General features: G+C 41.3%; 1 long non-coding RNA gene across 1 annotated transcript in view; it reads right to left on the bottom strand.

Moving 5' to 3' along the window:
• LOC129060130 (uncharacterized) overlaps positions 1-11,705 on the bottom strand; it is a 44,073-nt gene extending 32,368 nt beyond the window's left edge. Inside the window, exons 1-3 of the long non-coding RNA XR_008526556.2 lie at positions 11,654-11,705; positions 4,869-4,966; positions 1,348-1,484 (exon numbers count right to left, since the gene is read on the bottom strand). This is a non-coding gene — a long non-coding RNA (uncharacterized LOC129060130). The remainder of the gene's footprint in view (positions 1-1,347; positions 1,485-4,868; positions 4,967-11,653) is intronic.
• Between the last annotated feature and the right edge of the window lie 557 nt (positions 11,706-12,262).

Genomic DNA, 12,262 nt, shown 5'->3' on the forward strand with positions numbered 1-12,262 from the left:
CCAGCCGTGCCAGTAGAGCTTCCTTCAAGGTCTTCCCTCCCAGGAGTGAACCAGGTTAATCTGGGCTTAGCATGGGAACCGGAAGGTGGGAGTTGGATGAAAGTAATTGGCAGGTGAAAGGAAAAGCAACCTCAGGGTAAGGCCATGGCTGGGAGCCTGAGTTTCCGTCCTGCGGTGACTTTAATGAGTCTCCTCTGGTTGACTTGCAGCCCTGATTAAATACCATTCCTGATGAATGAGCCGGCACAGTCCACACTGGGACGTCGTGTAGTGCAGGTGGAAGTCAGAAAGGAATGTTTAAGGACATCACGCAGGTCACACAATGACGAAGCCCAGGGAAGAGCACAAATGTCAGGAAGCCGTTTGCCTTCCCACTAGGAAACTGCACTCCACTCTTCTTCCAGGAAGGTGACGTTCCTCCCACTGTCCTGTTTTCCTCCCCAGGCTTAGCAGCTCACCGCATACCGCGCACTTCAGGGTTCTGAGTTATCAGGACCTGATATCCTCTGGCTCACACTTCATCTACTTAGGCTTGTTAGGAAATGACCTGTTTTATACATGCATATTTTCTAAGTAGACATCAAAGCTTCCTTTTTAGCATGGTAAAATTTATTAAATTATAATACTTATTTTTTGCTCTTTACTTGCTTTGCTTTTTTAAAATATTAAAATATTATACTTCTTTTTAGCCTACGACATATGACTTAAGTAATTCCTTCATGACTCAGGCTCCTTCCTACCTTTGGCTGGGAGTTATTTTGTGGTGCCAGCAAATAGCAATGCAATGTTTGCTCTGACTTGAAATTGTCCTTCTCCCTGGGCCTTTGAACACTTCTGCTTGATTTTTATGCTTCCTTGGCTCTTTCCATCACTTTCTCTCCTTGCTCAAAGTGATGCTGCACGGCTTCCATTCTTCTCTCTCTTCTAATTTGATTTTTAAATATGCCACATGACCAGACTGTTTTTCAGAGTGTATGTAAAGTAAGGATGAATGAGGATCCAGGTGACAACTGATGAACTAATTCATAATGAAACACATGACTTTTCAAGTCATCCATAATGAGAGACCAGACAACTATTTTACTTCTCAGTTGGATTCATTTTTAATGCAAATAGTTGAGGCTGCTGGTTAAGTGACCTTCAAACAAGTAAGATGGGGCTGGGTGATGTCGCCTTCTAATTTTTTGATTATTGATATAATCCCTTCAGAACAGGAACTGGATAACATGTATATAGTTTGTATTAATATTAGTAGTGCCTAGGCCTTATTTGACATACATATTTAAAGGAAATATTAAAATAAGATTTTCAATTTCAACATGAAATATTTCTTTGGAAGATACTCACCAACGAAATGATCTATGTATACTTCTATCCACAGCAGCATTGTTTCGAGTGGCAAAAGGCTGGAAGCAACTTCTATATCCTAGAGAGGGGCAGTCTGAAGCAACCGTGAGCCACCTTTCCAATGGACTAGTGAACAGCTGCAAAAATAGAAGCAAAAAGAAGGATGTTCTGTGTGACTTCTGCAGTGCAATTTCTAATCTGGTGACGAGACTGCTGTAAACAGCTGGCCCGCAGTGCATCCATGCAATGGAGGCTGATGTCTAGTTCTTCTGGTTGGTGGGCAGCTCTCCTATGGGAACTGCACCCTTTTTCTCTTCTGATCCCATTGTCCTCTAAGGCCTCATTGTCTGCATCGAGCTGATGGAATGGAACAGAGGCACGGTAGAAGCAGTTGTTTCTGAAAGCCTTTGATGTGAAAGCGCGCATGCCTTCTACTCCCATTCTACATGAAAGAACTGTCATATGTCCATATTCAGATTCAAGGAAGGCTGGGAAATGCCATTCTGGCTGAGCAGCTGCTTTTGAGCTGTGACTGTTTCCTAGGAAAGGAGAGAATATGTTTGCTGAACACCTACCTGCCTCTGCTACCACCTCATTTACTTATCATTACATGAAAAAGCAAGATACATAATATTGTTACCGTGTCGGCTATTTGTCTAAAGAGGAGTGGCATTTATATCTGTATCTGTATATGCATTAAAAATCTAGTACCCATGGTGACCTCTATATATGCAGTACCCATGCTGACCTATAGGAGAGGACTTTTGGGAATTAGTAAATGGGAGATGAAACAGAACAGAAACTTCGCTACACTGTATACTCTGGTATGTGTTTGAGATGCTACCAATGTAAATTAAATTACCTACTCGGAGAATAAAATAAGCTTAAGATGTTAAAAAAAAAAAAAAAGAGAGAGAGAGAACGCCACCAATCTGGACAGAAGGTAAAGAACATGACTCCCAGACACATTGTAGACCCATCTGGCTCAGGTCCATCCCATCCCACAAGCAGCGTGGGAGTGGATGAAGCCATCTGGGAGCCCCGTCAGGAGCTGCAGTCTTGAAGACTGTGAGCAAAGCGTAGGCGAAAATGTACCAGAACTGATGTCATTAAAAGAAAGCTGCTTTTCTTTGCTCAGAGAAAAGAGGCAGAAGTTTATAGAAAGAAGATCTCACTTCGTGTGATCTGTGAAATATACATAAGCAAAGCAGGTATATTTTCATAGCTTTTATGTAAATGTGTGTTTCTTATTGACCCCAGTGGAAAGGACGTCTCTTTACCACAGAAAATGAAACATCAATGTCACTTTGTATGGTAAATGTCTCCCACAGCGTCCGCCTCTGGGTTTAGAAAAAGTAGGGTATCAATAGACAGCTAAAGAAGGAGTTGCTGGCTGGCTACTGCCTACAAGCAGAAATGTGTCGAGGATATTTCATCCCCATTTTCAAGAATTTTTGCCTATAGGACTCCCAGGAGCACAGGAGCCCACTACAAGGAAGATTATACAAGGAAGACTCCCTGTGATAAGGGCAACAGCTCCAAAGATGGCGGCACACTACCTCCATAGTGTGGTCGGTTCATGCAACCCCAGCTGCTAACCGAGGGTGCCTTTCCTCTGAGAAGGATGTGAAGAGGGTCCCAGGAGGCACGCCCTCTACATTTCTGGGAGTCAGGCTTTCAGGGGGGACCGGAAGAACGTTTTTCACAGTTTGGCAAAAGATTGTCTTAAGCACAGTTGATTGATTGTCTCTGCCCCCATCAATGTTGTGATTATCCAAGAGATATAATAAAGGGCTCTCTCTATCACAGTTACTTATAATGTGCCCTTTTCCTAACTGCCCAGCATTCTCTACTAGATGTTCCAGAATTCCTCCAGTGGGCCCACCGGGAGCACACATGTGATGTCAGTTCTGTGGAAAGTGCCTGACTTTGCATTTCTGGTGTGCCAGCATCCACTAAGATCTTGTAGGAATAATCACAATTTGCATCCTCAAGAGGTACCGTAACTCAAGGGGGAGACAAATATTGAAATTAATAGGATCAGTTGTGATACGTGCTATGATCAAAGCAGAGACTTCTCCCAGATTTTCTGTTTCAGGCATCCATAAAATTACAAATGTAATACACCACAAACTGGCTATTATTTACCTTGTCAAGAAAGTTATTAAATAAAATCTGTCACAATCACCACCATTTCATTAAATAAAGGTTATTGTAACACAAAAGACTAAAAGCTTATGGTATCAAAGAAGAAAGATAGTTCCTTACTTTTCTAAGTTCAGATGGAGGAAATTTTTACCTTAAAAATTTCGGACACTTTATAATATGCAACTTTAAAAATACAAGTTTGTGATTTTGTTTTGAATTTGGGAACCTATATTCAACAGTGTAATAACAAATGGAGCTGGAATGTTCAACTTTTTCCAGTAACATATTTGTCATAGTCATTTCAGAAAATTGTTTCACATAGATTTAATGGTGAAAATTGAAGCAATATTCCTAACGATATTCAGGCTATTCGGCACCCATATTCCAGATAAACTGGTATGAATTAAGGCTCTCATTCCTGTAGCTACTTTTTCCTTAAAGATCTGGTGTTCCTCCATCAAAAATGTGTATGAGAGTGGCTTCAGGTGTCTCTTGTTAGGCAGTCCCTACACCTGGGGCTGTGTCACTCAAGGGCTGTAATCACCAACAGGGAGAATTGAGGAATTTTTTCTAAAAGAGATGCCACATATTAATAAAAATGTCTTGGACCTACACAGGCCTAGTCCCTGGATGTTGGGAATATCTAGTATAATCTTGGATTTACTCTCAGGAGTAAAGGCTGATTTCAAGGAATATTTTTTAAGTCTGCGCATGTTCTCAGGGCCTGCAGACCAGACTGGCTGCGGGTTGTTGATGTCAACATTCCTGCAACACTGAGTTAGGTACCTGACTGTGATGGATGTGTCCTCAGTCTGAATTCTCTTGGGAAACTTGAGGACAATTCCGTTTTTCATGCATTATTTTCTTGTCATTCTCTAAAGTCAAAACACTGGGACAATCATCCCTTCCCAGACCCTCATTCCCACAGTGCCCAGCCCTTCCCACCCTTGACCAAGCTCTCATTATCTTCCTTTCTCCATCACCTTTCAACTTGGAAGATTTGTTCCTTTATGTTTGGTTAAGATGCCTAATTCTTCCCAGGAAACTCTCTCTTCCTCTGGTTTTTCTCCTTTATTCTTGCAATGAGGAAATTTATATTAGCATGTTTCTCTAATGATGAACCAATCTTTCATTGTGGAATAAACCAAATATGGCCAGGGTATGTTAGATTATACATCCCAAAATTTGGTTAACTATTTTCTTTAAGATTAATGCTCCCAGGCACAGTAGCTCATGCCTGTAAACTCAGTGTGTTGGAGGCTGAAGCAGGGGGATCACTTGCGGACAGGAGTTGGAGACCAGCCTGGGCGATGTAGCAAAACCCTTGTCCCTAAATTTTTTTTTTTAATTTAACCAGGCATGGTGGCACATACCTGTAGTCCCAGCCATTTGAGAGGCTGAGATAGGGAGAATCACTTGAGCCCAGGAGTTTGAGGCAGCAGTGAGTATGATCATTCCCCTGCACTCCAACCTAAGTAACAGAGCAAGATTCAGTCCCTTAAAAAATTCAAGTATATACGCTTACAAGTGAAAATAACGTATAATTCCCTTTATTGCCATTCCCCTGTTTTTTTTGTTTGTTTCGTTTTTTACTTAAAAAATCAGGGTTACAATGGCTTTTAAAAATGAGTTGGGAAGATGAATATGTATATCCTACTTTCTAAAAGAGCTTTGCATAAGTTTGGAAATAATTGTTCCTTGCTGTTTGTTAGAATTTCCTCATAAAACCTTTGCGGGTCTTGTTTGTTTTTTGTTTGTGGGAAGATTTTTAAGAACTTATTTAATTTCTTTAAAGATCATATTTTCTTTATCCTCTTAAATCAATTCTGGTTATTTGATTTTTTCCTGGAAATCTTATCCTTAAATTTTCAAATATACCAACCTAAAGTGTTCTCAGGTTTGCTTATAACTGTTTTAATCTTAGCTATATCTAGAGATATGCTCCTCTTTTAAATTCCCAATATGGCTTATTTTGTGCATTCTGTTTTATTCTTTTATTATTATTATTATTTTTAGACAAATTCTCCCTCTGTCACCCTGCCTGGAGTGCCGTGGTGCAAACATAGCACACTTCAGCCTCAGACTCCTAGGCTAAAGCAATTCTTTTGCCTCAGCTTCCAGAGTAGCTGGGACTACAGTCATGCAACACCATGCCCAGCTAAATTTTTTAGTTTTTGTAGAGATGGGGTCTTGCTCTGTTGCCGAGGCTAGTCTCAAACTCCTGGGCTCAAGCAGTCCTCCAGCCTCTGCTTGCTAAAGTGCTGGGTGTGAACCACTGTTCCTGGCTCTGTTTTATTTTTGATTAATATTTTCAAGGATTTGTCAATTCTAGTAGTCTTTTTGGAAACCAGCTTTTGGATTCTGCTGATTCTGCTGATGCTTCTTTTCCATTACATGAAGTTCTGTTCTCATATTTATGATCACCTTTTTCTATCTTCTATGGATTAATTTTTTTAAAAAAACTGCAGGATAAGGTGGATACTCAGGTCATTTGTTACAGCCTGTCTTCTCTCTTAGTAAAACATTTAAGGATAGCAGTGTTTAAGTATCTTCTTAGCCAAATCCCACAAGTCTTAATTAGCATTGCTATTAGAATTCAGTTCTAGTTATTTTTAATTTTTAATTATGCCTTTTAGTCTCTTTTAATTAGAAAGTATTCTTGGTCTTTCTTTATCTTTTATGACCTTCACACTTTTGAAGAGTAGAACTCAGTGATTTTGCAGCCTTTCCTCAATTTGGGATTTGTTGTGACCTTTGCTTTAATGTGTTCTGCACTTTAACCGTGATGGATTTAGGTGCCGATGTCATTCAGTTTTTTTTTCTCCTTAGAATTCACTGGACTTCCTAAATTGGAGCTTCAATTAAGGGTCAGTGTTCTTAAATAATTCTGGAAAATTTTCGGCCATTACATCTCCAAATGTTTTCTTGCCCCTACCTTCTCTATTGTCTCATTCTGGAACTCTGATTAGACATATGTTGGACTTCCTCACTCTATCCTCCATGGATTACTCTCTCATTTTTTCATCTCATTGTTTCTTTATGGTGCGTTCTGAATACATTATTCTGATCTTCTATATCACTAACCTTCTCTTCAACTGTGTCTGATTTGTTTGTCTCATATGTTGGTTGTTGCATCCATTAGTGTCTTGCTATGGAAAAACAGTGGCTTAAAACAACATTTAGCATTCATCATAATCTTCTGGATTGGGTGAATTGTTCCCCCGGTCTGAGATAGGTTGTTTGGTTTCTGTAGTCAGCCAGCAGCTCTGTTGGGTCTCACGTGCCTAAGAACACCTCACTCAGATGTCTGGAGGTTGGCTTGATATTAGCTGGAGTATTGGGGATCACTCAGCTGTGTCTTTCTCATCATCAGGCAGGTTAGCCTGGGCTCATTGACACAATTGTAGGTGCAGGGTTCCCAGTAACATGAAGAGAACCACCCTAATGTGTAAGCTGCTTTTTAGTCTCTGCTTAAATCATGTTGGCTCTTGTTCTATTGGCCAAAGGGTGTCAGATGGCCATGCTCAGAGTCAATGTGAAAAGGGACTGCCTGAGAACATAGACATGGTGAGGGAATTATTTGGTCACTTTTACACATATTATGCCATACTTCTGCCCAGAATTTTTTCTAAATTTAGCTACTATATCTTTCATTTCTAGAACTTGTATTTGGCTCTTTTTCAAATGACTCTTATTATTTAGATAGTCTTTTTGGTTCCCTCATCATTACTTTTAATGTCACTTTTATTTCTTTAAAATATTAAATATTATTCTGTCTGCACCCGATAATTCCAATATCTGATTAGAATAATTAAGTGAATTTTCATTTCACATAAATCACACTCATGGCAATCTGTTTCCTCATGAGGCTAGTGCTTTTTGAATTTGACTTTAGTTCCTTGGAACTTTAACTGTATGAGTTCTTAGATGTCTAGGCTTAAAGAATACATTTCCAGAGAGATTTGTATTTGATCCACAAGATCCCTTAGAATATCTTCATGTAAAAGAACTTTAAACTTACTTGGGATTTTGTGGGGCCCTCAGGACATGTGAATGCAGTCCCTGCACCCTCATGAGGATGGCATGTGGTTAGCAACCCTCAGAGGAGAATCCCCTTTCCCTATCTGTCCACAGTCAAGATGTGACAGGCTCATTTGACCCCTTCTGTCTTGCATTACAGATTTTCCTAATTTAGCCAAGGAATTCCTTCTTTTGGAAGTCTTTGCTTTAAGTAAGTGTTTCTAACTTGACTTTATTTCCTTTTCAAATCTCAACTTTTATTCCTCATCCTTGTTTTGGCGGACATGTTAAAAAGTCATGCTGTAAGCCACCAGGAAGGGGAAGAACCTGTAGGACAAATTCTGGCTCCTACATTCTTTTACCTCATGATTTCACTTTTGGTTAAATGTCTTGGACCTGAAGAAGTTCCTACTTGCATACATCTCAGTCATGTATGTGAATGCATAATACACCAGGAGGTGTTCTCTGAACCTTTGCTAATCAGCTAGCTAAAAACAGAATTTTATATATGCTTTTCATTCTGGGGTTGTGTAGTCAGTGATATTGTTATGGACTGAACTGTGTTCTCCCAAAATTCATATGTTGAACTATTAACCTTCAATGTGACTGTACTTAGAGATAGACCCTTGAAAGAGGTATTTAGAGTTAAATGAGGTCACAAAGGTGGGGACTTATCCAATAGAACTAAAGTCCTTTTAAAAAGAGGAAGGGACGGCTGGGCGCAGTGGGTCATGCCTGTAATCCCAGCACTTTGGGAGGGCAAGGCGGGCAGATCACAAGGTCAGGAGATCAAGACCATCTTGGCTAACATGGTGAAACCCTGTCTCTACTAAAAGTACAAAAAATTAGCCAGGCGTGGTGGTGGGTGCCTGTAGTCCCAGCTACTTGGGAGGCTGAGGCAGGAGAATGGTGTGAACCCAGGAGGCAGAGCTCGCAGTGAGCCAAGATCATGCCACTGCACTTCAGCCTGGTTGACAGAGCGAGACTCCGTCTGAAAAACAGAACAAAACAAAACAAAAAAAACAAAAAAACAAAAAGAGGAAGGGACACCAGGAGTGCATCCACACTAAGGAAGAGCCATATGAGAACACAGTGAGAAGGTGGCCGTCTGCAAGCCAAAGAGAGGCCTTAGGAGAAGTCATAGCTGCTGACACCCTGATCTTGGACTTCTAGTCTCAAGAACTATAAGAAAAAAAATCTCAGTTGCTTAACTAATGTAGCCATGTAAACTATGGTATTTTTTTAATGGCAACTCTAGCAAACTAAATAATACAGATTTTGGTACCACTGGTGCTACTGTAACCAATACTGAAAAATATGAAAGTGGCTTTGGAATCATGTAATGGTAGAGCATAGGTGAGTTTTGAGGAGTATGTTTAAAAAGCCTGTATTGCCTTGTAGAGACTGTTAGTAGAAATATGGATGTTAAAGGTTATTCTGGTGCAGTCTCAGAAATGAGGAACATATTATTTGAAACTAGAATAAAGATAATCCTTGTTATAAATTGGCAAAGAATTTGTCTGAATTGTATTCTAGTGTTCTGTGGAAAGTAGAACTTGTTTGTGCCGAACTTGGATATTTAGCTGAGATTTCCAAGCAAAATGTTGAGTTATGGCCTGGATTTTCCTTACTGCTTATAGTAAAATGCTAGAGGAGAGAAAGTGAAGAAGGAGAATTGTTAAGCAAAAAGGAACCAGAACTTGAAAATTTGAGAAATCCTCAGCCTATCCATATTGCAAAAAATGAGAAAGCATGTTCTGGACAGAACACCAAGAGTGCGGTTGGAAAATCGCTTGATAAAAAGATTATAGGTGTAATTCAAGAAGCCATGCAGTCATCTCAGTGGAAGCCAGGGATAGAGATGGGGTAATAGCAGCAGAAATACAGCCAGTTTGCACTGAAGGAGGCAGAGGTGGGATAAAATGAAGGAAGGCTGTCTGAGTTCCAGAATTCTGCAGGATGGCACAATGGAGCTATCTGACTGTGGACATGTGATATGGTTTGGTGCTGTGTCCCCACCCAAATCTCACCTTGAATTGTAATAATCCCCATGTGCTGTGAAAGGAACCTGGTGGGAGGTAATTGAATCAGGAGGGCGGGTTTGTTCCTTGCTATTCTCTTGACAGTGAATAAATCTCACAAGATCTGATGGTTTTTTTACAGGGCAGTTCCCCTGCACATGTCTTCTCTTGCCTGCTGCCAAGTAAGATGTGTCTTTTTCCTCATTCACCTTCAGCCGTCATTGTGAGGCCTCCTCAGCCACGTGAAACTGTGAGTGCATTAAGCCTCTTTCCTTTATAAATTACCCAGTCTTGGGTATGTCTTTATTAGCAGCATGAGAATAGACTAATACAGCATGTATTATTCTTCAAGAAGAGGGAAACACGGCCCTAAAAGTGATTCCGAGTTTCTCAGGGATGTTTCTCCCACCACAGGTCCAGAGCACACAGGCCTGGGGGACAAGCCTGTCTTCCACCTCCTCAGGGTCAGTAGGCCAGGCTGCAACCACTCGGGGCCTCAGGATAACGCTACTCCTCAGCACCACAGATGGGGCTGTCACCCAAACCTGTTGGGGATGCTGCTGCCACTGCAGTCCCAGAAGGTGGAGCTTCCACAGTGAGGGGCCCATGGGGCAGAGCATCAAGCCAAAGAGGATTATTCTTGAACCTTAAAATCTAATGAGCTTGCCTTGCTAGGTTTTGAACTTGTTTGGGACATGTCACCCATTTCTTTTTTCCAATTTCTCTTTTTTGTGGTGAGAATGTCTATCCTATGCCTGTGCCGCCACTGTATTTTGGAACACATAATGTATCTGGTTTCATATGTTACCAGCGGGAAAGGAACTTTGCCTCAGGGAGAATCACACCTCATTTCCCACCCATACCTGATTTAGGTGATATTTAGATGAGACTTTGGGGTTAGAGTTGATACTAAAATGGGTTAAGACTTTTAGGGGGCTGTTGGGCTGGAGGTGTTTGTATTTGCGTATGAGAAAGGCATAAATTTGGGGAGTTCAGAGGGCAGAGTGCTATGGACTAAGTTGGGTCACCCTAAATTTCATACGTTGAAGCCATAATTCCTAATGTGACTGTATTTAGAGATAAGGCCTTTAAAGAGATACTTAAGATTAAGTGAGATCATAAGGGCTGCACCCTAATCCAATAAGACTGGTATCCTTATAAGAGGAGAAAGATACACCAAGGCATTGCATACACAGAGGAAAAGCCATAAGAGACACAGTGAGAAAGAGCCTCCGGCAAGCCAAGGAGAAGGGCATTTGGAAAATCCAGACCTGCTGGCACATTAATATTGAACTTCTGGTTTTCAGAACTGTAAAAAAATTGATTTCTGGTGTTTAAGCTACCTAGCCTGTGGTATTTTGTTATGGCAGCCATAGCAAACTAATATAGATGTCTCCAGCACTGCCTGAAAATCTTTCTACAAAAACATAATAGTTCATTTTCACATTGCCTGCAGTATAGACTTCTAGTTTTGCTGCTGTCTTCCAGATCCCTATGCCAAAGGCATAAGGGCCCATAACTCCCCACACCACCTACCCATTTTTCTCTCCATATAAACTTCCTTTCATATCTGGCCTAGAGACTTGCAATCCTTTACCTCAACCACTGTCTTGCCTTTGTCCTCAACCATCACAACCACCTCTCGTGAATCTCCAACCCTGGATCAATGCAGCATCCAAGATTTCTAACCCCTTGGCAACATCATAACGATCTTAGTCAGTGGATACTGCTTGAAAAAATCTAACTTGGTAGCTGGCCTTCCCACTTCCAGTCTCCCTCTCTCCAATCCATTCTTGACTTGCTACCTCCAAAGTGTGGCTTCTAGAAGACACCAGCCACATCATTCCCCTGTGTAAAATCCTTCAGGGACTTTGCAAGACCCAGCTACTTGCTTCACATCTATAGTTCCATCTTTACGCAGTTCCCTGATTACATTCTATGTTCTGTTCATTCCAAATGAATTCCAGTTCCCAGAACCATCTAAAACGCTCTTGTCTCTCTGTGTTTGCCTATTTCACTCCCGTAGCCTGGGCAGTCCCTCCTGTCTGTCCCTTCACACTTGCTCTTGTCCCCTGGCGGGCTCCACCAAGTGCCCTGTAGCTCAGCCCATGCCTCACCCGGGGGAAGCATTTCACGGATTCCCTAGTCTGGGCTGGGTGCCTTGAGTTCAGAATGCCTTGGCACACAAGCACTCTCTGTGACCTCATCATGCTGCTTTGTAGCCATAGGTTTATCTGTCTCTTCCTTTAGGAAAGGGTATCTTATTTGTCTGTATTCCCAGTGCCAAGCAAAAGGCTTGGCATAGAGTAAGCACTGAATAAATGATTGCTAATTAATGGGTGAGTGAGTGGAACCATTGGAACACGTGACAATGGAGCCACAGTCATTTGGAAAGAAACTAGCAACCACAAGGTGCGCCATCAGCCATACCCCATCACCTGAATAAGATGGGCAGAGATGTGGCTTTGCCATTTACAGTGCATCACCCCCACGATCCTGTTGAATGGGCTGCCACAGCCATCCACATAGAGTCTTCCACTCTGGGCTCTTTGTTTAATTACATATGCCTTCCAGCCTGGCAATCCTGATAACCTTTATTCCATTTTTCTCCTAAAACACATCTATAATTCTGTCATGTATGCAGTGCATGTATTTATTGTGGTTATTGTTTAATTTCTGGGTCCTCCCACCCAGTAGTGAGTCTCATCAAGGCAGGGTCTTTGTCT

This window comes from Pongo abelii, chromosome 5 (assembly GCF_028885655.2).
Source record: "Pongo abelii isolate AG06213 chromosome 5, NHGRI_mPonAbe1-v2.0_pri, whole genome shotgun sequence".
Taxonomy (NCBI): Eukaryota; Metazoa; Chordata; class Mammalia; order Primates; family Hominidae; genus Pongo; species Pongo abelii.